This window comes from Pongo pygmaeus, chromosome 8, assembly GCF_028885625.2.
Source record: "Pongo pygmaeus isolate AG05252 chromosome 8, NHGRI_mPonPyg2-v2.0_pri, whole genome shotgun sequence".
Lineage (NCBI taxonomy): Eukaryota > Metazoa > Chordata > Mammalia > Primates > Hominidae > Pongo > Pongo pygmaeus.
This window is the reverse complement of record NC_072381.2, coordinates 113,272,276-113,300,197: the sequence shown is the minus strand read 5'-3', so window position 1 is coordinate 113,300,197 and position 27,922 is coordinate 113,272,276. Positions and strand designations below refer to the sequence as shown.

General features: G+C 37.1%; 1 long non-coding RNA gene across 1 annotated transcript; it reads left to right on the top strand.

Annotated features, from left to right (window-relative positions):
* The first annotated feature begins 1,211 nt into the window (after positions 1-1,211).
* On the top strand, positions 1,212-10,117 carry LOC129006801 (uncharacterized). Its single transcript, XR_008492078.2, has 3 exons — positions 1,212-3,905; positions 5,074-5,161; positions 8,737-10,117. It is a non-coding gene; the product is annotated as an uncharacterized LOC129006801 (long non-coding RNA).
* Positions 10,118-27,922: the final 17,805 nt, after the last annotated feature.

Below are 27,922 nucleotides of genomic sequence, written 5' to 3'. Positions count from 1 at the left end.
CAGCATTCTACTGATACCTGGACTTGCTTGGAGTTTGTTTTGACATGATCTGGGGACAGACAGTGTTATTCATAGTTCTATTTTGGCTGAAGTCTGCTTCTGCCCATAAGAGACCACCATTTGGAAGAAGAGTTCAAGGAGAACATATACAAGTTATATGTGCTGTGCTGTGTTAGAGCAAGTTGCTTAGTCTAGGGTGACTCCTGAGTTTACTTATTCACCTTTAAAAACTGACCTTACAGGGTACTAATAAGACTTACTGCGAGCGAGGTGCCTGCTCACCTATTTATCCAACTTATGTGTAGTGCAAGGTGAAAAGAAGGAAGGTAATAGAGGCAAGATGAGAAGAGGGAAGACAATAAGTGGTTTGCACACTGTTATGAATGTATGTCATCCCCAGCTTGTTATCTGGGGAGCATGTGTGAGAGGTGACATTTGATTTTTCCTTGCTGGCTACTGACCCCGGAGGGACAGCATGGACAACTTCATTGCTTTAAGTTATCCAAGTTGACTGTTTTCTCTGACAACCCTCTTTATAATTAGTGCTTCCAATGTTTATGCTCCAACTTCACCTGGCTTTACTAGATTTCACTTGCCTAAAATTATTAGAAGTTAGAGAAATCAAATGCCATTTCTCATAGAGAAATCAAATGCCAGATAACAAGCTGGGATGACACGCATAGTAACACTGTACAAACCACTTATTCATTGCCCATTGATGTGAATGTTATTTTAAATGCTGACACCATTGTATTGAAGCTATCCATTTTTTTTCTTTAGCTTTTCTTGTACCTGATGGGGGCTGAGGGTTGGCAATGGGGATGGGGGGAGTTTGCTGAATACTAGAGCAACTCCTGCTCTAGCCACATAGGCTATCCACATTATAAAAGAAGCTAAAAATTACATCTTTTGAGCAATTTTCTGCAAGCACATTACATAATATTACATTAGTCAATTTAATCCTCAAAGCAACCCTGTAAAGTAGGTATTATCTCCTTGCAAACTGTCGAAACTGGGGCTCAGAGGAGTTAAGAAATGTGCCCCAAACTAGCTATCTAAAAAGTGGCAGAGCAGATATTTGAGTTGCATATGGGTTTATCTAAAAGTTTCTTACAAGGAGACTTCCTAAGCCCATTGAGAAGGGATAGTAGAGAGAACTCTTGGTGTGAGTGGAAAAATCTAAGTGTGCCTCTTTCCCGTGTCACGTATTCTGTTACTGACCTATTTTCTTTCATGCCCTCTGTCTATCCCTATGACTAACTCATACAGCGTTATTCATGTGTATCCTTTTTTTTTAGCTGTTTTCCAGGAAGAAAATACGGGGTCTTGACATTTGACTTCTCCATGCTGGCCATTGAGGCTAGAGAGACAGCATGGACTTCTGCATACTTGTTTTAAGACAGGGCTACTAAGGCATGGTATCAGGTAACTGGCTAATCAGATTGTGCCCTTGAGCCAAAGGTTTGATGGTTCTGGTCACATTTCCTAACCAGAATCACAGAACCCAAACTCGTGGGCCATCTGATGTAGGGCTCTCCTGTTTGGAAAGTAAAAGTTCTTGTTGACCTCTTTAATTCTCTTGGCACTTTTGAATACAATCATTAGAGGATTTGTCACTCTGGTTTAGAAATGCTGTCTCCAGTCCCCCTGGGAAAGTCGGCCAAAGACTTTCCCTGGCTTTGGCCGAGTGGGATGGATTTTGAACTAGGAAGGTCCTGGGCTTTCTCATAGGCTACTAAACCAGCTATTCAGTGTGGACTTCACTTGCCTGTATTTGCATTACCTAAATTGAGACTCCAGAATTAGTATTCTGTTGGAGGGACCAGGAGAATAAGCAGGTACATTCACGTTTTAATAACTCCCTAGATGATTCTTACAAATACCGAAGATTGAAAACCATTTCCTAGAGGATTTTATTGTTGCACATGCAGGATGTCCTGCCAGCTCTTTAGCAAGAGGAGACAATGCCTTTTCCTGGAAAGGGATATTTTTATTGTTAAAATAAGCACTTTGCTTAGTAATTCTTGTAATTGGAATGAGTTACAGGGAACCATCATACCTAGATATCCGCATGAATAATATATGCATTGTGAGGATAAAGGGGTACGGTCTTTTGGCTGTAGCGTAATGGTTAGTAGCAACGACTCTGGAAACATGCCTTTAGATACGAAGTCTTTCTCCAACTTTTATTAGCCTAGTGACTTCATGAATATAACTTTGTGACTCTGTGCCATCATATGTAAAAAATACCCTTAACAAGTTTGTTATGAGACTTATATAGGTTGATATCTAGCAGTTAAAATAGTGACTGGCACATAAAAACACTCAAATGTTAGATGTTGATATTACTTTGTTATTGTCATTTTATTAACAATCATGATCATAATAGCTAATACAACTTAGAAATATATATTATATATATATATAAAATCACTTTTGATATTACTATCTTTTTATAATGTGCTCCCTCCCTTTTCTATTTTTTCCCTTTTCCTCTTTGAGGGCTGGAGCTATTTCTTACTGTATTTGTTGTTCTGTTTTGTTGTTTACATCTCCCTTACAACATTTGTAACTATTTGCCCAGAGTAAATACTAAATTTATGCTGGTTTTTCTTTTACTTGGTGCAGAAAAGTATAATAAGACTTATGACCTTGCACAAGAATGAGAATAATATATAGTCATTAAATATAGAATCTATATGTAATGGCTTGTAAAATATATGCAGCAAAAACAAAGTAAAATCATAAATTTGAAAAACATTAAGACTTCAAGACAAAACTTTTGTCTACTGAGTTCTCTTATGCCTCCCAAATATCTAATTGGGCAACTGGTACATAAAAGGATCTCAATTTTGTTGAATACATTTTTGTTTTTGTAAAATGAAGCTGTAAAAATGTGGAAAGATGTGGCTTAAATGTTACCACATTATGGCTGAGGGTTTTGATTATCCTTAAAATTTCCTGTATCTTCTGATGTTTATTTTATGAACATAAACTACTTTTTTTAAATTGCAGGCTGAAAAAAGGAATGGTGAACTTAGCCTCATTATACTTCAGGCAACTAGATTTGACAAATGTCTAATTGCTAGGGTTGGTGGCTAGTTTTGATGACAAAGGTGGCAAGAAGATCACTCTTTTCTCTTCTGAATGAGTAATAGCAGATATTTTCACTCCTTCATGAGTTTTCTTTTTCTTTACAGAAGAGACATATTTGAAGGTATTTGCACCAACAAGACCATATACAGTTTTTAGACATTCTGGTGAGCTGTGCTTGCAACAAAGAGAATATGTATGGGTAGATACATACATAGATGGATGGATAGATATAAATATATTTCAATTTAAATCTGACATTAGCTTAATCTTGATATTAATCTGTCTATGCATAGATATTAATGTATGTACACACACATGCACTTAGCCATAGGTATACATAGCAAGTCAAGCAATGTCATTTATTTCCCTGACAGCAGTAATACTAATAATCTTCATAATCTGAGAAGCCTTCGCCTCAAAACGAAAAATCCCAATAATTGAACAACCCTCCACAAGCCTAGAGTGGTTATACGGATGCCCCCCACCCTACCATACGTTTGAAGAACCCGTCTATATGAAACCCGAACAAAAAAGGAAGGAATCGAACCTCCTAAAGCTGATTTCAAGCCAGCCCCATAACCTCCATGACTTCTTCAAAAGGTACTAGAAAAAGGTACTCTTCCTATAACTCCTCACTCATGGAGGGGAGGTATTAAATGGTCGTCTGCTTAAATGGAAAAATCTTAAGGCAAAGGAAATTGGAGGAGAAGGTGAGACAGATACTGAGATACCGAGAAGATGGAGAAAGAGAAAGACAAAGTCAGAAACATGGAGATTCAGAGATACAAAGAGAATCACAGAAAAGAAAGGTAATGACCATGGAGAACTTGTAATGATCAATATTTTTAAAAAGTACCAAAGTGAAACATGAGCCTTGTAGTCACAATAATTTTTCCTAATACACTAACATACTTTTCTACATTTGGTGGAAGTTCTGAATTTTTGATTCACACATGCTACACTGAACTACTCAATTACCCATGAAATGTGCACCAGATTGCAGGGCACAGGCCACCCATAGTTTGTTTTTTTTGCAAAGGTGTATTCATGTGGCTCCTGAATTTTCAAACATTTTTTTCTTTTTTTCCTTGTTTGGCTCAGAATGCATGTTACCTTTTGAAACAGTATTCACTGTAGTGGTTAAATTTCTAGGTCAAACCACAGAACGCCAGGGTTCTCATTAGGGCTTATGCTGTGATTTTGCCGTCAGGTGAGTTAGATACTTTACATGCTTCATCCAAGCATCAAACTAGTATTGGCAATTTTTTTCTGGTAAAAACTAGTTTAGAACTCACTGAATAGTTGTGGTGGCCAAAAACCTTGAATGTTTTTGTCCTTTTTTGACTCTCCAGAGCCACTGAACAAAAGGTAATTGGTATGTACCCAAGCCACATTGTACTTCTCTTCTTTATAGAAAAAATAGTGATTTAGTCATTTTTCCCTCTTTGAAAAAAAATAGCACAGGTGAACCACTGTATTTTTGCTGTCTGCAAAAGCTACATATTGTTTAGCTGGGGCTGCTTAAAAGACATAAACAGCAATGTGTTTTACAAGAAACTGTTAACAATTGTTAACTTGGGCCATAAGACTGATGGTCTAGTACAGGAGTGGGCAAACTGTCCTGCGGGGCAAATTTGGTTTGCCACTTGGTTTTTTTTAATAAAGGTTTTTTGGAACACAGCCACACTCATTTGTTTATTTACATATTGTCTATAGATGTTTCTGGGCTGTAACAGCAGTGTTGAGTAGCTGTAATAGTGACAGTATGTTCTACAAAGCCTAAAATATTTGCAATTTGGCCCTTTACAGGAGAGGTTTGCTTACCTCTCGCCTAGATCATGAGGAAATTTTTTAACCATTCCTTTCATATTTGTGCTATTTTGAAATATTTTTGCTGTGTGTGTGCAATAAAACTATTAAAACATTTTACATGATTGTTTTGCTATCTACTGAGATTGTGCTCCTATGCATCCTCAGAAATCAGCAAATGTCTTGTTGTGAAACAACCTGAACATACAGATGTCCTAGAATGGAGGTGAAGAGAGCATTTAGAAGGACAATCTAGGTAAGAAATTGTGGTTGGCAGCATTAGCAAGTGAAATATTAATATGCATTGACATAGATTAAAGAAGATTTGATATAGACTGTAAGATATATTTTAGTGATCTTGTGGGGAAGCTAGAAAGGAAGGTGGGGAAAACAGTCAAGGAGGAAAATGCTCATGTTTCCAGCAATGGCAGTTGAGTGGATAATGGCATTATGCATTATGATAGGGGAAAGTCACGGATGCGGGATGTGGGGTTGTGCCAGTAAGGAAGAAATGCTGTTCGACTCTGCTTTTGTTGGTACTTTGCAAGGTAGATGGAGCTCCAGTACTGCTGAAGGTAATTTTGTGTGTGCATGTGTTTGTGTGTCTACATATGCACCTACTTTCAGCTTGGCTACACTTGCACATGAGAATAGTATGTGTGTGTGTGTGTTTGTGTTTTAGTCAATTTGGGCTGCTGTAGCAAAGTACCATAGACAGAGTGGCTTATAAATGACAGACATCCATTTTTTTAGGGTTCTGGAGGCCGGGAAGTCTGAGACCACAGTGCTGGCAGATTTGGTGTTTGGTGAGGGGTTCCCTTCCTGATTCACAGACATCATCTTTCTGTATCCTTATATGGCAGAAAGGGTGAAGGAGTCCTCCAGGGTCTCCTTTATAAAGGCACTTAATGCCATTCATAAGGGCTCTACCTTCATGATCTAATCAACTGCCATTCCCCCCCCAATACAATCACGTTAGGAGTTAGAATTTCAATATGTGAAATTGAGGGGAACAAAAGCATTGTCTATGGCATCTGGCTTCTGGCCTTACTGCAGGATTTTAAATCAATGATAACCCTACAGCAGCCCCTGATACGAATAATCTCTTGTTGCCTGACTGAGTCCTGTGTGCTGAATAACAATTCCTTGGGGTGGTTCCTTACAATGTCTGCCCTGGATGTCAAATACAAATCCCATGCTTAACCCTACAAGTCATTCTGAGCAGAAGTACAGGAGTAAGGACTCATGCTATCTTTCCCTGAGGGGAGAACGTGTTGATCAGATACACGGGCCAGCATATTCTTGAGCAAAGCCTTTCTCAAGGTTGGTGAGGTCCACAGTAAACTCATGATCTTCACATGGTAGCACCAAAGAAAAGCTGCTACTCCTGAACCCTTGTATCATCTGGCCATCTCTCTGAAGCTTCCTGAATGAGGTGTACGTTATTAATGCGGACGGTCAAGAAAAGTATGTGAATCAATGGCTGCTATAAACCTTATGAGTTAAGTCAAGAGAATTGGTGAGTAACTGAATTACTGGATAAAATTGCTAAGCCAGTTCTATCCACTAAGTCTCTTACTACCAAAATCATTTCTGATGCATACCCACCCTTTCTTGAAATATCTTAATATGGCTCGGTTGTCATAAAAGACTACGTGTTTGTTCCATAACAAGGTTTTCTTTTTCACGTTAAAAAGATAGAGGGAATCAAAGTTTTCTGTCCAGTCCATAAAATTATCAGTCTGTCCTGTATACCAACAAATCCCTGAGGACTTTTATAAAGAAAGTTTTGTTTATTCAATTAGGAATGAATAAATGAATTAGAAATGAGGGTGCTCCTCCATTAATTTTCTTCTCTTGCATCCTGCTTTCTTCAGATTTATCCTTCATGCAAGTATCTCAGTAAATAACATGATTTGAGTTGGGGCTTGATGTAAGAGACTGAGAGGATGCGAGAAGTGGTATAGAAAGAGCAATTAGAATGTGTGACTGACAGTTGACCCAGTGATTCACAGCAATGACGTTTAATGCTGCATTGCTACTGGAAATTGTGAATGTGGCTAATGGAAAAACCTAATTAAGAAACCAGCTTAACAGACTCTGTAGAAAGCAAAACTTTTGATTGAAGTGTTGCTATTAATAGTAATAGTAAACTAGTAAAAGTCTTAAGGCTTTTTTGGCAAAGACTTTCCTTCACTGATGGATAGCAACACAGTCTCAGGACTATTTTATTCTGTTTGAGGATGTAATGAAGTTATTCCAAGAGTTAGCACCTCTGTATACTCAAGATCTCTGTCCAGTGAATCCCTTGCCATTCTAATGTGAGTAGTTGGGTTCCAGTTCAATTTAATTTCTTCTGAAAACAGACCACTGTTTTACACTTTCTTGATGCTAGTATTCTCATGCTGCTGATTTCAGTACTTCACTGAGAGCATCGGTGTAAAACCTGAGATTCATTAAGTGCCAGTAGCTGGCTGAGTTCATTCCTACACACAGACTGCTTGTGTGATTAAAGTCTCTTGCTTGCTCGCTTGCGCGCGCGCTCTCTCTCTCTCTCTCTGCCCCCCACCCCCGCCAAAGGCTCATCCTGATTAAAAATAATCCATTCTGTTCCTTTTGGAAATGCTTGCCTCTACATTTGACCTGAGTTGTGTGTTTGGATCCCTTGTTCTATGAGAAGATCACATGGGGGCTAGAGAAGCCAACTTGCTTCCTTAAGGACATTGCTTTTGCAAAAAGTGATTGCAGACATCAGTAAAATTATGAGGGAGAGTAAAGGGGCTCATTACAATAGAGCAGGGCTTACCTAGTTTATGAGCTCCATTTAATTACTAAAGGCTAAGACATCTAGAGAAATTTTTTAACAACATTCTATTAAGGTCAAAGTGAGAAAGATTGAAGTTTAAATGGCTCTAACCACTGTGTTTCAAGAACTCTTGATTTGTGGAGGCAAACTGAGATGTGAGGTAGAGGCCTCTGGACTAAGGATACTGACTTCGTATTCATTTTCTGCTGTTAATCAATTCTACAACCTCAAATATGGTACTACTCATAAATGTGGAAATGAAAATACCCATTTATTTGGCTGGTTGTGAAGAATTCATAAGTTATGAGAGCGGCTGGCACAGGGAGGGCTTAGCTCACTCCAGATGTCCAGTGAATGTTTGGTTCAATCTGTCAATCTTGTCTAGAGAATTTGTTCAGGAAATTTGAGTCAAGGAGTTTTGTAAGGTGCTAGGAGACACTGTTGGTGACTGGAGAAAGATCTCAGACCCGATCTAGGTAATTAGTTTTAGTTCTGATTTGTGATTCATTCGTTTGCAAATGAACTAATGGGCAAACTAATGCCCTTTTAGGCAAGTCACTCAACCATTAGTTTTCGCATCTGGGATGCAAGCGTAATACTGCTGTCCAGTGTAGCATGGGCTCTGAGTGAGAGTGCCTGAGTTTGATTCTTAGTCCTACCAGTTACTAAATGCTTACCTGGGCAAGTTATTGAAAATTCATTGTGTATATTTTCTTATCTTTAAATAAGCACAAAAATAATAGCCATTTCAAATGATTTTCAAGAGACTGACATAAATCAACACATCTAAAAGTGTTCTAGCAGAGTGCCTGTCACCTGGTATTTGTTCAATAAATGTTAATCAGCATGACTTTTATTTCTTTTAAACCCTGACTCGAGTAATATCAGCAATCACAATTGCAATGCTGAGTACACTGCTAATACAAATGTTAACACTATGACTGTCTCCAAAGTAAAGGAAAATCTATCTAATACTTCCAGTTTTATCTTACCTGACTTGTTTTCCTCATTTGTTCTTTCCCCAGATTTCTCTGTGTAGCAGAGCAGCAGCAACTGCAGCAAGGCCAAACTGGCAGAAACCAAAATCAAAAAGGACTGCCCTTCCTCCTTAGTCCTCTGTGTTCCTGGCTTTTCTTTGGCGGGAATGCTTCACATATTTTCTCAGGAGCCACGTACCTCTGACCACAGGAGGTTTCCTGAAACCAGAGGTAGAAGGTTCCTGCTTTCATACAGCAGACTCATTTCCTCACTCAGGGAATCAGGTGTTGCTTCACTCACGTGGAGGTACATGGCCTTTCCCTTCCTGTTCTAGCAGTTCCCACTGTCAACCTCAGACCCAGCCAACACAAGTGCCAGTGCTACATAGAGTAAGTCGCTTTGAGCTGCCTGAGGGAACTCAAAGGGCCTCTCACAGAAGAAAGCTTAGGGATAGGACTGTGGCCTCAGCTGTGACCCTTTCTCCTGGCAAACTATGGCACTGGATGAAACATGAAGATGCCTCTTGCGGACGGTAGACTAGCACAAAAGCCAAAGATGGAAGGAAAGTGGCGCTTCTTTCTGTCTCCCATTCAGGGGGGTCTATCTCCCTGAATTACTGATATCCTAGCCTCATGTATGTGTTTTGTTAATTGAGTACCAGTGCTCAGAGCATTGGTTCGGGAATTAGTGATTCTGCCACTTTTCAGTTGTATCACTTCGGGCATTCACTTCATTTCTCTGAGCCTTAAATTTCTCATCTATAAGTTGTAGATAGTCATGCCTGTCTTGACTTGCTTGGCCAAATAAAAACTCAAGTTTTAAATTCTGAAACCTTAGGGTTCAAGAGCTGGGGAAGGGAGTTTACATGTTTTCTAATGCCATTATCTGCTGCAGGCATTCATTCCCCTCACCAGCATCCTAGACGATATCATCCTCTTGATTCAGTTGGAATGCTGACATGCCTGGGGAGCTGCCCTCGGGAGGTCTAATTGTTAGAAACTTCTTCCTGTGCCCCCTAGTGACTTTTATCTGTTTTGCCTCTGGACTCAATAAATTTCATTCCTAAACTGTTCTGCATATTGACAAATACTGTAAAAAATCATCACTTTCTTAAAGTTGTTGTCAAGTTATTGTCTCAGCTCCTTTACCTGCTCTGCCTTTTGGGATTTTTGTTTGGATTCATGAATGAAACAGGGCATGACATTAGGTGTTTCTGAATGTTCTCAAGGGTCCTTGTGGGATTGGTTCTCTAAAAGCTTCCCTGATTATCTCTGGAGGCATTGAATATTACCAATAGTTTGAGTCCTAGAACCATGATTAGAAAAGCATGTTATTTTTTATTATGAACAAAATGGAGATGCATTAAATTTTAGTAAGAGACCTTGAAAACATCTAAATAATAAACGCTGTTCGTAACCCAGCTATTGCAAAAAAAAATTTTAATACCTTATATCTTGATCGTGTTTCCATACATGATTATGTGCACACGTGTGACTGTTGGAATTATACAACATGTGGATCTGCATTTTGCTCTTACTATTATATTTTATTTTCCCATGCCACTACCAATTATAAGTATTATCATGATGCTTGCATCACAATATCTTATTGAATGAATACACCATAATTTACCGAATGAACTCCCTATTTTAATCCCTATCTTATGGTAAGTTTTCAGTAACACCAAGTTTATTCTCTTTGAGAAATGGAAATGGAGAATACAACACCTCTAAATTCCCTCAGCAGTGTTTTATTTTCCAAGTGTTGGGGTAGTAACTTTACCCGTTTCTTCTTTGCATAAGTGAGCATAGTTATGAGGACAAGTGGATCCGATCCTGTTAGAGCTGGACAGCTGGAAAAAAATTTAAAAAGTTGGCGTGTTTATGTAAATACTACCTTTCAAATTTAAACTTAACATGTTTTACCTGGTGATCTTTATGACCAACACGAAGTTTTTGGGTTGTTTCACTTATTGGTAGAACAATGGGCCCACCAAGGGCTTCAGCTGCTCCTTTCCTCTGATGTCAGGAATTTTCCTGGAAATTGAGTTTCTATATCAGGAAGAACATTTTTAATGCACTTGAACTCAGGGCCAAGAATCAGAGTCCCAGGTGTGCCTTCCAGTCACGTAATTTGGGGCCCAGTGTTTGTTAGTGCGTAACTCGGACAGCACAAAGGCCCCATGCTCATACAACTAGATCAGCTATCTGTGGTGCTTGTTAAGAGTGGCAGTACCCCTACTCCTCAGCAGACTTACAGAACCAATCGCCAAAATAGAAGGAATCAGAATTCATTTTATTTTACAAACACTCTAAGTGAAATGTATCAGGAAAATTTAGTAAATAGATTGTGACTCACGTAAATAAGTGATGTCTAGACAGCTAACTTAGTGTGAAAGACAATTGCCAGTTGCTTTATCGTGTTCTCACACTGATACTGGAGTCCTGTAGGTTTAGATGTAGGGCTTTACTTGATCTTTTACAATTATCAAAAATAACAGAATTGGAAATATATAGGTTTATGGAGCTATTTAACAAGGCAGGAAGAAGGGACCTTTCAACACAGAAGTGATCATTTTGGAAAGAGGCCTCTCATATCTCCTCAAAAGCATTACCACTAAGAGAAGCAGCTGCATCATTTCATCATGGCCAATACTAACTTTGTGGATTGGATGAAAACTTTGCCATATCCTCTGGGGAGTGGCTAATTTGAGATAATGGCGTATAGTTGACTTTTAAATCAAAACCAAACAGAATGTTCTGATTGCTTAGACTCAGTTGAGTTCTCAAAAAGCCAACACAAAAGGGAAGTCCAGACACATTCTCATTCCATCTGTGCTTCATCTCTAGTCCAGAAAAGAAAAATGTTAACTTCATTGGTCCTGATGCACTGGGATGTTTCCAGCAGACTGTCTCCTGGCTTTTCTGATGTCATAGGTTTGTTTTTGCAGAGGAGAACCTGCTAAGCATGTTCCTCATGTACCTATTAAGAAAGATGAAAAGTAACCTACCAAGATGACCCCCTGGTTTTAGTAGTGAGAGTGCCTATATCTGGTAGGCAGATCCTCATGATGGTAGGTTATAATAAAAAAGTGAAGGTACTTTATCATTCCTTACCCCATAGTATAACTTTAATGAACAGGAATGCCAGACCATTAAACTACTAACTTTGGTCCAAACACAGACAAAAGGGATAGTAGGAATTATCTTGTTAAAAATCAGAAAAGGAGAAAGTATGTGGAGCACAGGTAGGGGAGACTTATGATTAGTCATCTTTACACTTCATGTTTTACAAAATTAAGGATTATGGGCATCCTGAAACTCAAAGTTGTAGACCATTTGAAAACAAGAGAAGCTTCTCAGCGAGAGAAACTCATTTAAGGAAACTCCCATAATGCTATCAGTAGATTTCCCAGCAGAAACCTTGCAGGCTAGAAAAAAGTGGGAGAATAAAGTGCTAAAAGAAAAAAGCAGGAAGAAAAACTATCAACTAAGAACTCTATATCTGGAAGAGTTGTCTTTCAGAAATAAGAGAACATTTCCAGACAAAAGCTGAGGAAGTTGATCACCACTAGACCTAACTTAATAGAAATACTAAAGGCAAATGAAAGCTGAAAATAAAGGGAAATTAAACTAAAATGAAAGAATGTTATTTAACAAGAAAACATAAAATTCCAAAACTCACTGGTAAAAGTGTAGTGTCAATTTCAGAATATTATATAATGGTTGTGTGTAAATCACCTAACTCACATAAAGATTAAAAGACAAAAGTATTGAAAGTAATTATAGGTACAATCATTTGTTAATGGATACACAATATATAAAACGTGAATTTTGACATCAAAAATGTGGGTGGAAGGTAAAAGATACAATTTTTGTATGTTGGAATTTAAGTTTTTAACAGCTTAACATAAGCTGTTATATAAGATATTTTATGTACGTCTCATCATAAACACAAACTCTAATGGATACACTAAAGAAAAAGGAATCCAAATATACTGATAGTTTGGACATCTGTCCCCTCCAAATCTCAAGTTGAAATCTGATCCCCCATGTTAGAGGCTGGGCCTAAGAGGAGATGTGCAAATCACGGGGCAGATCCCTTTAGAACGGCATGGGGCCGTCCTAAAGGCAATGAGTAAATTCTCTCTCCATTAGTTTGTGAGAGCTGATTGTTAAAAAGAATCTTCCACCTCCCCAACTCTTGCTTCCTCTTTAATTATGTGATCTCACATGCCAGCTCCCCTTCACCTTCCACCATGAGGGGAAGCAGCCTGAATCCTTCACCAGAAGCAGATGTTGACACCATACTTCTTGTATAGCCTACAGAACCAGGAACAAAGTAAACTTATTTTCTTCATAAATTACCCAGCCTCAGGAATTCCTTGATAGCAACACAAACAGACTAAGACACATACCATTAAAGGAAATCATCAAGTAACAAGGGAAAATAGTAAGAGAGCAAGAAAGGAACTACAAAATAGAAAGTAAACAATGAACAAAATGGTAATAGTATCTATCAGTAAGTACCTTGAATGTAAATGGATTAAATTCTCCAATCAAAAAACAGTGGACAAATGGATAAACTAAACCAAAAAAAAGCCCAAACTCTGAACTATATATCACCTTTTAAGAAACTTACTTCAGCTATAAGGAAAAGCATATACTGAATGTGAAGGAATGGAAAAAGAAACCTCATGCAAATAGAAAGCAAAAGGGAGCAGGGATAGATATACTTCAGACAGAATAAACGTTAAGTCACCAACTATATAACAAGAGACAAAGATCATTATATAATACTAAAGGGGTCAATTAATTACAAGGATATTATAATTATAAATATATACATTCAGCATTGGAGCAACTAAATATATTAAGCAACTATTAGCAGGTTGGAAGGCAGAAATAGACAACAATGCAATAGAATTTTCTGCAGAGTATTCTCCAAGATAGATTATATTGTTACATCACATAATAAACCTTAGCAAATTTAAGACTGAAATCATATTATCTGGTGTCTTTTCCAGGCACAGTGGCATAAAACTAGAAATCAGTAACTGAAAGAAAATAGAAATTGTCACAAATAAGTGAAAATCAAGCAAAACACTCCTGAAAAAAAATCAATGAATCAAAGAATAAGTCAAAAGTGATATCAAAAATACCTTTAGACAAAATTGGAGACACAACATTCTAATCTACAGAATGCATCAGAAGTAGTTGTAGGAGAAACATAGCAATAAATAGCTACACTAAGAAAAAAAAAATCAATGAACAACCTAACTATACCACAAGGAACAAAAATAAGCACAAAGCCAGGAGAAGGAAGGTGATAACAAAATTCAGAGCACAAATAAGATAGAGACTAGAAAAAGATAAATGGAACTAAGAAATGGCATTTAAAAAAAATACAATTTGACTAAACTTTAGCAAGAAAAAGAAGACTCAAAATCAGATATGAGAAAGGAGATATTACAACTGATATCATCACAAATACAAAGGATCATAAGACTACTATGAACAATTTTACACCAGCAAATTGGATAACCTAGAAGACACGGATAAATTCCTAGAAATATTCATCCTACCAAGACTGAATCATGAATGAATGGAAAATCTTAACAGACCAATAATAAGTAGGACTGAATCAATAAACATAAACCTCTCAACAAAGAAAAGCCCAAGACCTAATGGCTTCAGTGCTGAAATCTATCAAACTTTTAAGGAAGAATTAACATCAATTTCTCTCCAGCCCTTATGAAAATTCAAAAGGGACACTTCCAAACTTATTTTACAAGGCCAGCATTACTCTGATGCCAAAGCCAAACAAGGATACTACCTGAAAAGTATAAGCCAATATCTCTGATGAACATGTATACCAAAGTCCTCAATAAAATACTAGAGAACAGAACTCAACAGCACATTAAAACTTTCTTATACTATGATCAAGTGAAATTTATTTTGGAATGCAAGAATTGTTCAACATATGCTAATCAATAAAGTCATACACCATATTTACCAAACAATTTATAAAAATCATAGTCACCTTAATGAAGAAAAATCTTGACAAATTGAACATCCTTTTGTGATGAAAAACACTAAATAAACTAGACTTAAAATAAATGGACCTCAAGACAGTGAAGGCCATGTATGACATACCCACAGCTAATACCATCATCAATAGTGAAAGACTAAAAGCTTTTCCTCCCAAACGAGGAACAAAACCAGAATGCTCACTCTTGCCACTTCTATTCAAAATAGTTTTGTAAGTCCTAGAAAATTAAGCAAGAAAAAGAAATAAAAGCCATCCAAATTCAAAAGGAAGAAGTAATATTGTCTCTGTTTACAGATGACATGATCTTAAAGGTAGAAAACCCTAAAGACTTAACCAAAAACTGTTAATACTAATAAATTCAGTAAAGTTATAGGACATAAAATCAACATAAAAATCGGTTGTATTTCTATACACCAATAACAAACTTAAAGAAAAATTGAGAAAGCAATCCCATTTATAGCAGCATGAAAAACCACAAAATATGTAGAAAATAAACACAATCAAGGGGATGAAATATCTTTATAGTTTTTGGTGTAAAGTGATGTTGAAAGGAATTGAATACAGAAACAAATGGAACAGCCCATGCACAGGAATTGGAAGAATTAATATTGCTAAAATGTCCATGCTTCTCAAGGGACCTACAGCTTCAATGCAATCCCTATGAAAATCCCAATGGCATTTTTCACAGAAAAAAAAAATCTGAAAATTTGTGTAGAACCACAAATGACCCTGAGTAGCCCAGGCAGTAATGAGAAAGTAGAAGGAAGCTGGTTATCTTTTACTGATTGATTTCAAACCATATTACCAAGCTGTAGTAACTTTAAAAGTATGTACTGGTATAAAACCAGACACAAAAATCATTGAGACGGGACAAGAGAGCCCAGAAATAAACCCACAATCATTCAGTCAGCTAATCTTTGAAAGGAAGCTAACGCAAAATGTAGTAAGGATAGTCTGTTCAATAAATGGCATTGAGAAAACTGGATTTCCACATACCAAAAATATAACCAGACCCTTATATTATAGCACTTACAAAGAGTTACTCGAAACATTAAAGACTTTAAGACTGAAAAAATGTGAAATTCCAAGGAAAAAACATAGGGGAAAAATTCCTTGGCATTAGTCTTGTCAATTATTTTCTTTTATAACTTATGACACCAAAGACAAGGGCAACAAATGTAAAAATAAGTGGAACTTTAAGCTTCTGCATAGCAAAGGAAACAACAAAATGAAAAGGCAACCTATGGAATGGGAGAGAATATTTGCAAACTATATATCCAATAATGGGTTAATTTCCAAAATATGTAAGATACTCATAAAATTCCACAGCAAATACAATCTGATTAGAAACTGAGCAAAGGACCTAATAGACATTGCCCAAAAGAAGACATAGAAATGGTCAATGAGTACATGAAAAGGTGCTCAGCGTTACTACTCAAAGAAACACAAAACCATAATGAGATAATGTCTTACATCTGTGTGGATGGTTTTTATCAAAGAGATAAATGTTAGCAAGAATGTGGAGAAAAGGGAACCTTTGTGTTACTGTTCGGTATATAAATTGGTATAGCCATTCTGGAAAACAACATGAAGATTCCTTAAAATAGGGGGGAAAAAAACAACTACCATTAAATCCAACAATCTCACTTCTCTGTATTCTTCATATAAAGCCAAAGAAAATGAAGTTAATTTCCCTAATGGACATCTGCACTCCCATGTTCATTGCAGCATTATTCACAGCAGCCAAGATATTGAAAGAATCTTAGTCTCCATCAATGGATGAATGGATAAAAAAATTATTTTATACACATACGCCCCAATGCAATATTACTTTTATAAAAAGCAAATATGTAATTTTTTGACAACATAAATAAACCTGAAGGACATTATTCTTAGAAGCCAGAGAAAGACAATATATAGTATCACTTGTATGTGGAATCAAAAACAGAACAAAACAAATCCAAAAACCAACAACAAAAAAACTCCAACTCTTTAAAACAGCGTGGAATAGAAAGATGATTGCCAAGCACAAAGGGTGACGGAAATGGAGAGGAATGTAGGAGAAAGGGTACAAACTTTCAATTATAAGATAAATAGTTCTGAGGATCTAGCGTATAGCGTGGTGACTACAGATAAGATCTTAGCAAATTTCAAGTATAATATTAAGTATTCTCGCCAAAACAAAGAGAACTATATGAGGAAAGAGATGTTAATTAACTTGATTGTTGCAATTATTTCACAATGTATATGCATATGTTACTCATTGTACACTTTAAATATGTACAATCTTATTTGTCAGTTATACCTCAATAAAGCTGGGGAAGGAGGGAAAACATTGTTTTCTTTTCTTTGCTCGGATACCTGCAAGAGGCATTCCTATCCTTCCTTCCCTAAATATTGTGAGGTTGTTGGATTTTATGAGTAGGAGATGAAGAAACCAGGCTTTCATCAGAGCAGGAGCCACAGCTAAGTTTGAGCATTCCTCCATTGAAGGGATTAAGTTTGAACATCCCACCATTGAAGTTTTGTTTCTTACAAAACCTGTAGATGGACTTCAGGGCCATTAGCCTATTGCAAATATCCAATTGCTACCTTCGTTTTCTGAAGCATGAAAGAAAAGAGAAACAGATTCCTTTATCATTTGCCCAGTTTTCCCATGGAAGAGAAGAGAGGCAAGTAAGTTAACCTCTTGTCACATCACCAGAAATCCATGGAACCCTTCACAAAAATAGCTGGTCACTCCAGAGTCTGGATGTCAGTCAGGTGCAGAGGGTAACAGGTCTCAGAAACCCATTCTGTAAAGGGTGTTGGTGCCAAAGAGATGGAAGGCTCAATGACCTGGGGCATAGCTGCATGAACCAGGTAAGTGTTTCAAGTAAGAACAGAGCCATCAGGGCTGGTACAGTCAGCACAGACCAGAAAAAGGGACTCAAATAGGAAGATGGGGTCAGTGGCAAAAATTCTGAAGGCAGAGCAAATTAGGTGGTCATAAGTTCCATATATAAAGGAAATAACTCCCAGAAGTCAAAAGGGCAGGGCCAAGTCAACAGGTGAGTCCAGGAATAAGGAATTATTTTAATCTGAGTTAGTCACTTGCTTCATTCCAGAAGCATTTGTTTATGTATGAATAGTAAGGCAGAAGTACCAGTTTAGGTCTTATAGCCTCTATGGAGGTACTAAATAATGAAATAGCAGAGTAGAACCCTAAAACTTTACCGGTTTGGGGGTTATATTTGTAGCCAACCTGGGGAAGCTTAGTTATGTCTCAGAATAGCAGCCTAAATTTTGATACGTGATCATTTTTAAAATACTTTTTACTTGCCTGAACCTCTAATTTATTTCATTAGGTTACACTAAGGGAGGCTTCTTCTCGAACATTTTTAAAGACCAATCCATAATTTGTTTGTACCCCCTTAAAAACCTGGAAACATCCCCTTTGGGCTTGGGTAATTGTCTCTTATATTATTCTGAAACTCCTCCTATCCCACATATTCAGGAAATGTGAGCCCTGAATGGTAGTGGATTTGAAGTTTAAACAGATAACTCAAGTGAGAAAGCAACTCTGCTGTTTGCTCACCAGGCTGTTAAGCCTGCCATTTCCAAAGGCAGCCTGCAGGATAGGCTGGTTAAGCACAAGAAACAAAAAATGTCCAGTTACCGTACTTGTCTGAAGCTTTTAGCCTGGACCTTGCCATCAGTTAGCATTTAAGTCAGAGAAATAAACTAGATGGCATGACCCCATAAAGATGGAAGATCACAACAAAATTAATAAGCAAGATCTCAAAGGGATAACTCAGGGATAAAAATGTAACATGAAAGAAATATTCTTCCTCATTTGTATATAATTTTTCAAAAAAAAATGGAGAAAATGGTCATTAAAGTCATAAAATAAATCCAGATGAGCAAATCCTATTTCTATGACTCATTACTTTATTCTTTTCTAAGTTTTATATACAAGTTCAACAATTAGTACTTGTTTAGCACTGAGGGTTCTGGCTTCTCAATTATTATTTTGACAGTCTCACTCAGTTGCCACCGCTGGAGTGCAGTGGGCTAACATGGCTCACTGCAACCTCCACCTCCCAGACTCAAGAGATTCTCCCACCTCAGCCTCCCTAGTACCTGGGACTACAGATGCACACCACAAACCTAGCTAATTTTTGCACTTTTTGCAGAGACGGGGTTTCACCATGTTGCCCAGGCTGCTCTCAAACTCCTGAACTCAAGCTATCCACCTTCCTTGGCCTACCAAAGTGCATGGATTACAGGAATGAGCCACCATGCCTGGCCTTGACTATTATTATCAGTTATCCTTCATCACATGATTCAGAGTGGGAAATTGTAACAGTATAGTGGGATGAAAAATGGCTTCCCTCTATCCTTCCAGGTTCTTTGGGCTACAAATTAAATTGATGTAAGAAAGAGTAACAGGAGTAAAACTGTATTTAATTATGTATGTATGCACAGGGGTCCCACAGAGCATGAGCCTTAAAAGTCACATGATTGAAGCTTCTACAGCATCCTGAGCAACAGAAGGGAACAGGAGCTTTGGGCTTCTGAGGGATGGTTGGTGGTGACATAAGTCATAGGAGAGTGAGGGAAGGAAATGTTTGGTGAATAAAGGTTATCTTGTTATGTAATTAAAAATCCCTCAGATAATAAAAGTTACCTTCAGTAGTCTTCTTTTTAATACAGGTACTTCTACGAATATACTCTTCCTTTATGGATATAAATTTATTTTACAATAGGACAGCTTTTCAGGGATACTCCTCTACCTGCCATTTACCAGAATAAACAGCTCAAAACTGCCAAATAAGTATATTTTGGGGTGGCATTCTGGTCCCCTATGGTCACATTTTTGGGCTATGTTCATACTTTGGTGTCTCCTGAGCCTCAGCATTACTCCATCTGAAATTTCCCCAAGAAGTTTTAAAATCCAGAGACTGAGTTGGTAAAGTATTTAATAACCCATTGAAGAGGCATTTCTATGGCAACAAAAAAAAGGGAAAGTTAATAATTGAAGCAGACTATAAATCATGTTTCTGAGTTTGTAGGGCAGCCAGTCAAGACTTCTAAACTGTAGGTTAAAAATATCTTTTGGTGTCTAAATGTCTCTGGTGATGTCTGAGTGGCCCACAGGGCAATAGGCACAAAGGTTTTCCATATAACAGTTGTGATCTCTGTAATGTTTATATCAAGTCATCCAGCTTCAGCACGCAGGGCTTCAGGAAAAGGGCGATTTTTGTTCTTAGTCACACTAAGTGAGAAAGGCGGGAGAAAAATGTAAATGTTTGAAGAATTCTAGGCAAATACTGGAGAAATTCAGGATCCAGTCCACTTTAAAAGGTTGAATAACAAAACCTCAAAGAACAAGATTAAAATCTATTAATAGCTGCAATACAGGTAGGCTTACACTGAAGCATAATTTCCCTCTATAGTCACCCCCCATTTTACCAAAGCTAATCACAGTAAGATCCTAGTTTGTTTGCAAGATAAGTTTAATCTCATGAAACTTGGCCTGATTTATTTACATAAAAGAAGCAAGAATAGTGATTGTTTAATATAGGCTTTTTAAGGTAACTATAAAGTTTTTTACTCCTTAAATTTTTAATTTTTATGGGTACATAGTAAGTGTATGTATTTTAGGTACATGGGATTTTACTACAGGCATACAATATATAATATATCCATCAGGGTAAATAGGATATCCATCACCTCAAGCTTTCATTATTTCTTTGTGTCACAAATATTCCATTTGTACTCCCTCAATTCTAAAATGTGCAACAAATTATTCTGGACTGTAGTCACCCTGTTGTGCTATTTTTGTGCCTATTAACCATCCCCACTCCCCCACTCCCCCACTCCCCCACCATCCTTATCTACCATGCTCAGCCTCTGGTAACCATCATTCTACTCTCTATCTCCATCTGTTAAATTGTTTTAATTTTTAGTTCCCACAAATGAGTTAAAACATGCAAAGTTTGTCTTTCGATGCCTGGCTTATTTCATTTATAATGTCATCCAGTTCCATCTATGCTGTTGGAAATGACGGGATCTCATTCTTTTTATGACTAAATAGCACTCCATTTTGTATATGTGCTACATTTTCTTTATCCATTCTTCTATTGATGGACACTTAGGTTGCTTCCAAATCTTGGCTATTGTGAATTGTGCTGCAGTAAACATGGGAGTACACATAACTCTTCCATATACTGATTTCCTTTCTTTTGGGTATATACCTAAAAGTGGGTTTTGTTCTATTTTTAGTTTTTTGAGGAGCCTCCATACTGTGCTCCATAGTGTCTATATTAATTTACATTCCCACCAACAGTGTACAAGGGTTCTCTTTTCTCCACATCCTTGCTAGCATTCATTGCCTGTCTTTTGGATAAAAGCCAATTTAGCTGGGGTGAGATGATAACTTATTTTAGTTTGGATTTGCATTTCTCTGATCAGTGATGTTTAGCACCTTTTCGTATACCCATTTGCCATTTCTGTGTCTTTTGCAAAATGTCTGTTAGATCTTTTGCCCGTTGTTTTAACTGGATTATTAGATTTTTTTCCTATTGAGTTGTTTGGGCTCCTTGTATATTCTGATTATTAATCCGTTGTCAGATGGATAGTTTGCAAAAATGTTCTTCCATTATGTGGGTTGTTTCTTCACTCTATTGACTGTTTCCTTCACTGTGCAGAAGCTTTTTAATGTGATTTAATCCCATTTGTCCTTGTTTGCTTTATTTGCGTGTGCTTTTGGGATATTACTCAAGAAATATTTGCTCAGATCAATGTCCTGGAGAATTTCCCCAAGGATTTTGTCTAGTAATTTCATACTTTCCAGTCTTAGATTTAAATCTTTAATGTTTTGATTAGATCTTATATAGTGAAAGATGGAGTATAGTTTTATTCTTCTGCATATGAACATTTAGTTTTTGCAGCAACATTTATTAAAGAGACTGTCCCTTCCTCAATGTATATTGTTGGCATCTTTGTTGAAAAGGAGTTCACTGTAGATATATGGATCTATTTCTGGATATTCTGTTCCATTATCTTACGTGTCTGTATGTGTTTTCTATGCCAGTACTATGCTGTTTTGGTGACTATAGTTCTGTAGTATAATTTGGAGTGACACAGTGATTCCTCCAGTTTTATTTTGCTAAAAATTGTTTTGGTTATTCTGGGTCTTCTGTGGTTCCATATAAATTTTAGGATTTTTTTTTATATTTCTGAAGAATGTCCATTGGTAGTTTGATAGTGATTTCATTGAATCTGTAGTTTGCTTTGCTCAGTATGGATATTTTAACAATATTGATTTCTTCCAATACATGAACATGGAATATCTTCATTTTTTTGTGCTCTCCTCAATTTCGTGCATCAATGTTTTATAGCTTTTATTGTAGAGAACTTTCACTCCTTTGGTTGAGTTTATTTATAGGTATTTTATTTGTAGCTATTGTAAAGGGGGGCTTACTGTCTTAATTTCTTTTTTAGATGTTTTCACTGTTGGCATATAGAAATGCTACTGATTTTTGTATGTTGGTTTTATATCCTGCAACTTTACTGAATCTGTCAGTTCTAATTTTTGATTGAATCTTTAGTTTTTTTCAAATATAAGATCATATAATCTGCAAACAAAGATAATTTTACTTCTTCCTTCCTAATTTGAAAGTCATTTATTTCTCTTGTCTGATTGATCTAGCTGTGACTCCCAATACTATGTGGAATAACATTGGTGAAAATGGGCATCCTTCTCTTCCTCCAGATCTTAGAGGAAAGGCTTTCAGTTTTTCCCCATTCAATATGATACTAGCTGTGGGTTGGTCATAGATGGCTTTTACTATATTGAAATATGTTTCTTCTATAACCACTGTATTAGTCCATTTTCACACTACTATAAAGAACTGCCCAAGACTGGGTAATTTATAAAGGAAAGAGGTTCAATTGACTCACATTCAGCATGGCTGGGGAGTCCTCAGGAAACTTACAATCATGGCAGAAGGTGAAGTGGAACCTTCACAAGGCAGCAGGAAGGAAAAGTGATGAACAAAGGGGGAAGAGCCCCTTATACGGCCATCAAATCTCATGAGAAACACTATCACAAGAACAGCATGGGGGAAACCACCACCATGATTAAATTATCTCCATGTGTTCTCTCACTTAACATGTGGGAATTATGGGGATTACAATTCAAAATTAGATTTGGGTGGGGACAGAAAACCTAACCATATCACCCGGTTTTCTGGGATTTTTTGGTTATTAAAGTGATGCTGAATTTTATCAAATGCCTTTTCAGCATGATATGGCTTTTATCCTTTATTCTTTTGAAATGATGTATCATATTGATTAGTTTGCATATGTCAAAACATCCTTGCATCCCTGGGATGAGTCCTACTTGGGCCTGATAAATAATCTTTCAATATGTTGGTAAATGTGGTGTGCTAATATCTTATTGAGGATTTTTGCATCAATATTTATTAGCAATATTGACCTATAGTTTTGTTTGCTTGTTTTTTAATATGTCTGTCTGAGTTTGGTATAAGGGGAATACTGGCCTCATAGAATGAGTTTGGAAGTATTCCCTTCTCCTGGGATGGAATATTCTCAAAGGAATTTTTGGAATAATTTGAGTAGGATTAGCATTAGTTCTCTAAATATTTTGTAGAATTCAGCAGTGAAGTCATCAGGTAAAGTTATTTCCTTTGTTAGAAGACTTATGGTTTCAATCTCTTTACTTGTTACTGGTCTGTTCACATTTTGGGTTTCAATCTTGGTAGGCTGTATCTGTCCAGAAGTTTATCTATTCTAAGTTTTCTAGTTTACTGACATATAGTTGCTCATAATAGTCTCTAACAATTCTTTGAGTTTCTGTGATATCACTTGCAATGTCTCTTTTCATTTTTTATTTTATTTGGATTTTCTTTTTTTTGTTAGTCTTCCTAAAGGTTTGTAAGTTTTATATTTTTCACTTAATCTTTTGTATATTTCCATTTGAATTTTATTTATGCTATTACATTCTTTGTACTAGTTTGGGGTTGTGCTTTTGCTTTCATAGTTCTTTAAGATCCATCATTGTTTATTTGAAGTTTTTCTCCTTTTTGTTGTAGGCACTTATTGCTACAAACTTCCCTCTTAGTATTGTTTTGCTGTATTCCATAGGTTTAGCTATTTGTGTTTCCATTTTCATTTGTTTCAATAAATTTTTAAAATTTCTTAAGTTTTTCATTGACCCACTGGTTATTTGGGATTATTATGATTTAATTTCTATATGTTCATATGCTTTCCAAATTTCCTCTTATTGATTTCTACTCTTACTCCATTGTGATCAGAAAATATATTCGATATTTCCATTTTTTGAATATTTTAAGACTTGTTCTGTGGCCTTGACATATGGTCTATCTTTGAAAATGATTCATGTGCCGAGGAGAAGAATGTGTGTTCTGCAGACATTGGATGAAATAGTCTGTAAATATTGATTAGGTTAATTTCGTCTATAGTGCAGATGAGGTCTGATGGATCTTTGTTGATTTTCTGTCTGGATGATCTGCCTAGTGATGAAAGTGTGGTTAGATTTCCCGCTATCTATGTGTTCATATTTATTTCTCTCTTTAGTATCAATAAAATTTGTTTATATCTGGGTGCTCCAGTGTTGGGTGCATAAATATTTGATAGTGATATCCTCTTGCTGAATTTATTTATTTTACCATTAAATAATTACCACCTTTGTCTCTTTTTACAGTTTTTGTCTTGATCTATTTTGTCTGATATAACTACTTCTGCTCTTTTTTGGTTTGCATATGCATGGATTATCTTTTTTCATCCCTTTATATTTAGTCTATGTGTATCTTTATAGGTGAATTGTGTTTCTTATTGGCAAGAGATAATTGGGTCTTGTTTTTTAATCCATTCAATCACTCTCTTTTGATTGGAGAGTTTATGCCATTTACATTCAATATTACTATTGATAAGTAAACTACTGTCACTTTGTTATTTCTTTTCTGGCTATTTGTTTTCTGGCTATTTTGTGGTCTTATCATTCTTCCTTCTATTCTGTTTTCTTTATTGTGAAAGTGATTTTCTCTAGTGATATGTTTTAATTTCTTACCTCATATTTTTTTTGTGTACCTGTTGTTGGTTTTTTCATTTAAGGTTATCATGAGGATTGCAATTAACACATTATAACCTATTTTAAACTGATGAGAACTTAAATGTAATTGCAAAACAAACACACAAACAACAAGAAAACTAAAACAACTCAACACTTTATCTCCACCCCTACTTTTTAAAATTTTTACTGTTTATATTATGTCTAAAAAGTTGTTTTAGCTTTTATTTTTGTTGATAGGCTCTTTTCCTACTCAAGATATGTATAGTTTACAAACCACAATTACAGTGTTATAATATTCTGTATTTGTGTGTACTTTTACCTGTGAGTTTTGTACCTTCAGATGATATCTTATTGGTTTTTAATGTCCTTTTCTTTCTGATTAAATAACTACTCCTAATATTTCTTGTAGGATAGGTCTGGTATTGACAGAATTCCTCAGCTTTTGTTTGGGAAAATCTTTCATGTTTGAAGGATATTTTCACTGTATATAATATTCAAGGATAAATATATTTTCCTTCAGCATTTTAAATATATCATGCTACTTTGTCCTGATCTGTAAAATATCCAGTGAAAAATCTGCCAGATATATTGGAGCTCCTTTATGTGTGTTTTTTTCCTTTTCTCTTGCTGTTTTTAGGATTCTTTAACCTTGATAGTCTGATTATTAAATGTCTTGAGGTAGTCTATTTGACTTAAATCTACATGATTTATAATTATTTTGTACTTGAATATTGATATCTTTCTCTAGGTTTGAAAAATTCTCTTACTATCTTTTTGAATAAACTTTCTACCTCAGTCTCTCTCTACCTGCTCTTTAAGGCCAATAACTCTTAGATGTGCCTTTTTGAGGCTATTCTCTAGATTTTTATATGCATGGTTTATTTTTTTTCTTTTATCTATTCTGACTTTCTACTTTCAAATAGCTTGTCTTCAAGCTCACTTAATTATTCCACTCGTTCAGTTCTGCTGTTGAGAGACTGATGTATTCAGTTTGTCAATTGAATTTCTCAGCTCCAGATTTTCTGCTTAATTATTTTAAATTTTACAAAGACAGTGAAATAATTAATCTCATGATTCTGAATTCCTTCTGTGTTATCTTGGATTTTATTGAAATTCCTCAATAAAGCTACCTTCAATTATCTGTCTGAAAATTCATGTACTGTTACTCTAAAATTGATCATCAGTGTCTCATTTAGTTCATTTGGTAAGGTCTTGTTTTCCCGTATGGTCTTGATGTTTGTGTATGTTCATTGATATCTGGGATTGAAAATCATGTATTTATTGTGGCCTTTGCAGTCTGGGCTTATTTATACCCATCCTTCTTGAGTAGGCTTTCCACGTATTAAAGGGAATTGAGTGTTGTGATCTAAATCTGTGGTCACTGCACCCATTTGTGCATTCGAGGGCACTGCAGGCCCCATCATGCTGTAACTTTTACAGACTTAGAGTTATTTGCCTTAGTGGTCTCGGATAAGATTGTGGAGAATTCCCTGGATTTCCAGGAAGAGTCTCTCTCTTGTTCTTTTCCCTTACTTTCCACCCAAACAGAGTCTCTCCTTTCTGTGCTGAGTTGCCTGGAGTTGAGGGAAGGGTGATGCAAGCATTCCCGTGGCCACTACTACTGGGACTGTGCCGGGTGACACCTGAAGCCAGCACCGTACTGGTCCTTGCCCCAGGCCTGGCATGCCTATTTCTTGGCTGCCACTTATGTTATTCCAAGACCCAAGGACTCTGTAGTCAGCACATAATGTATCTTGCCAGCACTGGGTCTGTCTTTTTAGTGCAGCCAGTTCCCTTCTGGCCCAGAGTAGGTCTAGAAATGGCATCCAGGAGCTTTAGGGCCACGATCAGGGGCGTTAGGAATCTGTTGTGTGCTTTATTTTACTGAGGCAGAGCTGGTAGGTTGCAAGACAAAGTCCTCTTTATTTTTCCCTCTCCCTTCCTCAAGCAGAAGTTGCTGCTCATGACTATCACTGCTCAAGGCCCATAGCAACTGCAATCAGGGTACTGATGGGTATTTTTTTTTTGAAGGCCCAAGCACCCCTTAATCAGCAAGTGATAAGTCCTTCCAGGCCTGATTCACCCCATTCAGGGCATGAGTTCCATTCTGGCTCAGGGTAGGTCAAGAAATGCCCTCCAATGAGCTAAGGCCTGAAACTTGGGACTTGAGGAGTCTGCTTGTTGCTTTATTTTACGGTGGCTCAGCTGGTACCCAAGTTGCAAGACAATGTCTTTCATACTCTCCTTTCATCAAGCAGGAGTGTCTCCCCAGGGCCACCACAGCTGGGAATGTGCTAGGTCACACCTGAAGCCAGCACAATGCTGGGACTTGCCCTAGGCCTGTGGCAACTGCTGCTTGTCTATTACTGCCATTTATTTAATGCCTAAGGGCTCTTTAGTCAGCGGGTAGTAAATTCTGGCAGGACTGTGTCCTTATCTTCAGGGCAGTGGGTTCTCTTTTGGCCAAGATGGGTCCAGAAATGTTGTCCAGGAGCTATGTCCTGGAATGGCAACTTTAGGACCCTGCTTGGTGCTTTGACTGTGGCTGAGCTGGTATCCAAGTTGCAAGAATAAGCCCTCTTTACTCCTTCCTCTCCTCTCCTCAAGCAGAAGGACTCCCTCCTGGAACTGTGAGCTCTGTTACCTGGTGTTGGGGGAGGGGTATTACAACACTTCCTTAGTCACCTCAGTTGTTGTTTCACTGGGTCATATGTACCCCAGGTCAACTGGCTCTGAGTACAGCACAGCACTAAAACTTGCCCAGGAATTTCTGGCCTTGTGGTCTGGACTGTTTTTCAGGCCTATTTAAGACCTTAGAGCACTTTAGTCCATGCTAGTGGGGCATGCTAAAACTCAGGTTTTGATCACTGGGATGGATGATTCCTCTCTGGTTAGTGCTGGCCTACATACTCCCTCCACGGGTACAGCCAAATTCTGCCCTGTGATGTTTTCCACTGTGACAGGGTAGCATTGAGTTCCAACGCAAAATCCCATAGCCGTTTTGCTCTCTCTCCCCCAAGTGCACAGATTGTCTCTCCATGCCATGCTGCACTGCTGGGGGATGGGGAAAGAGTGGTGTT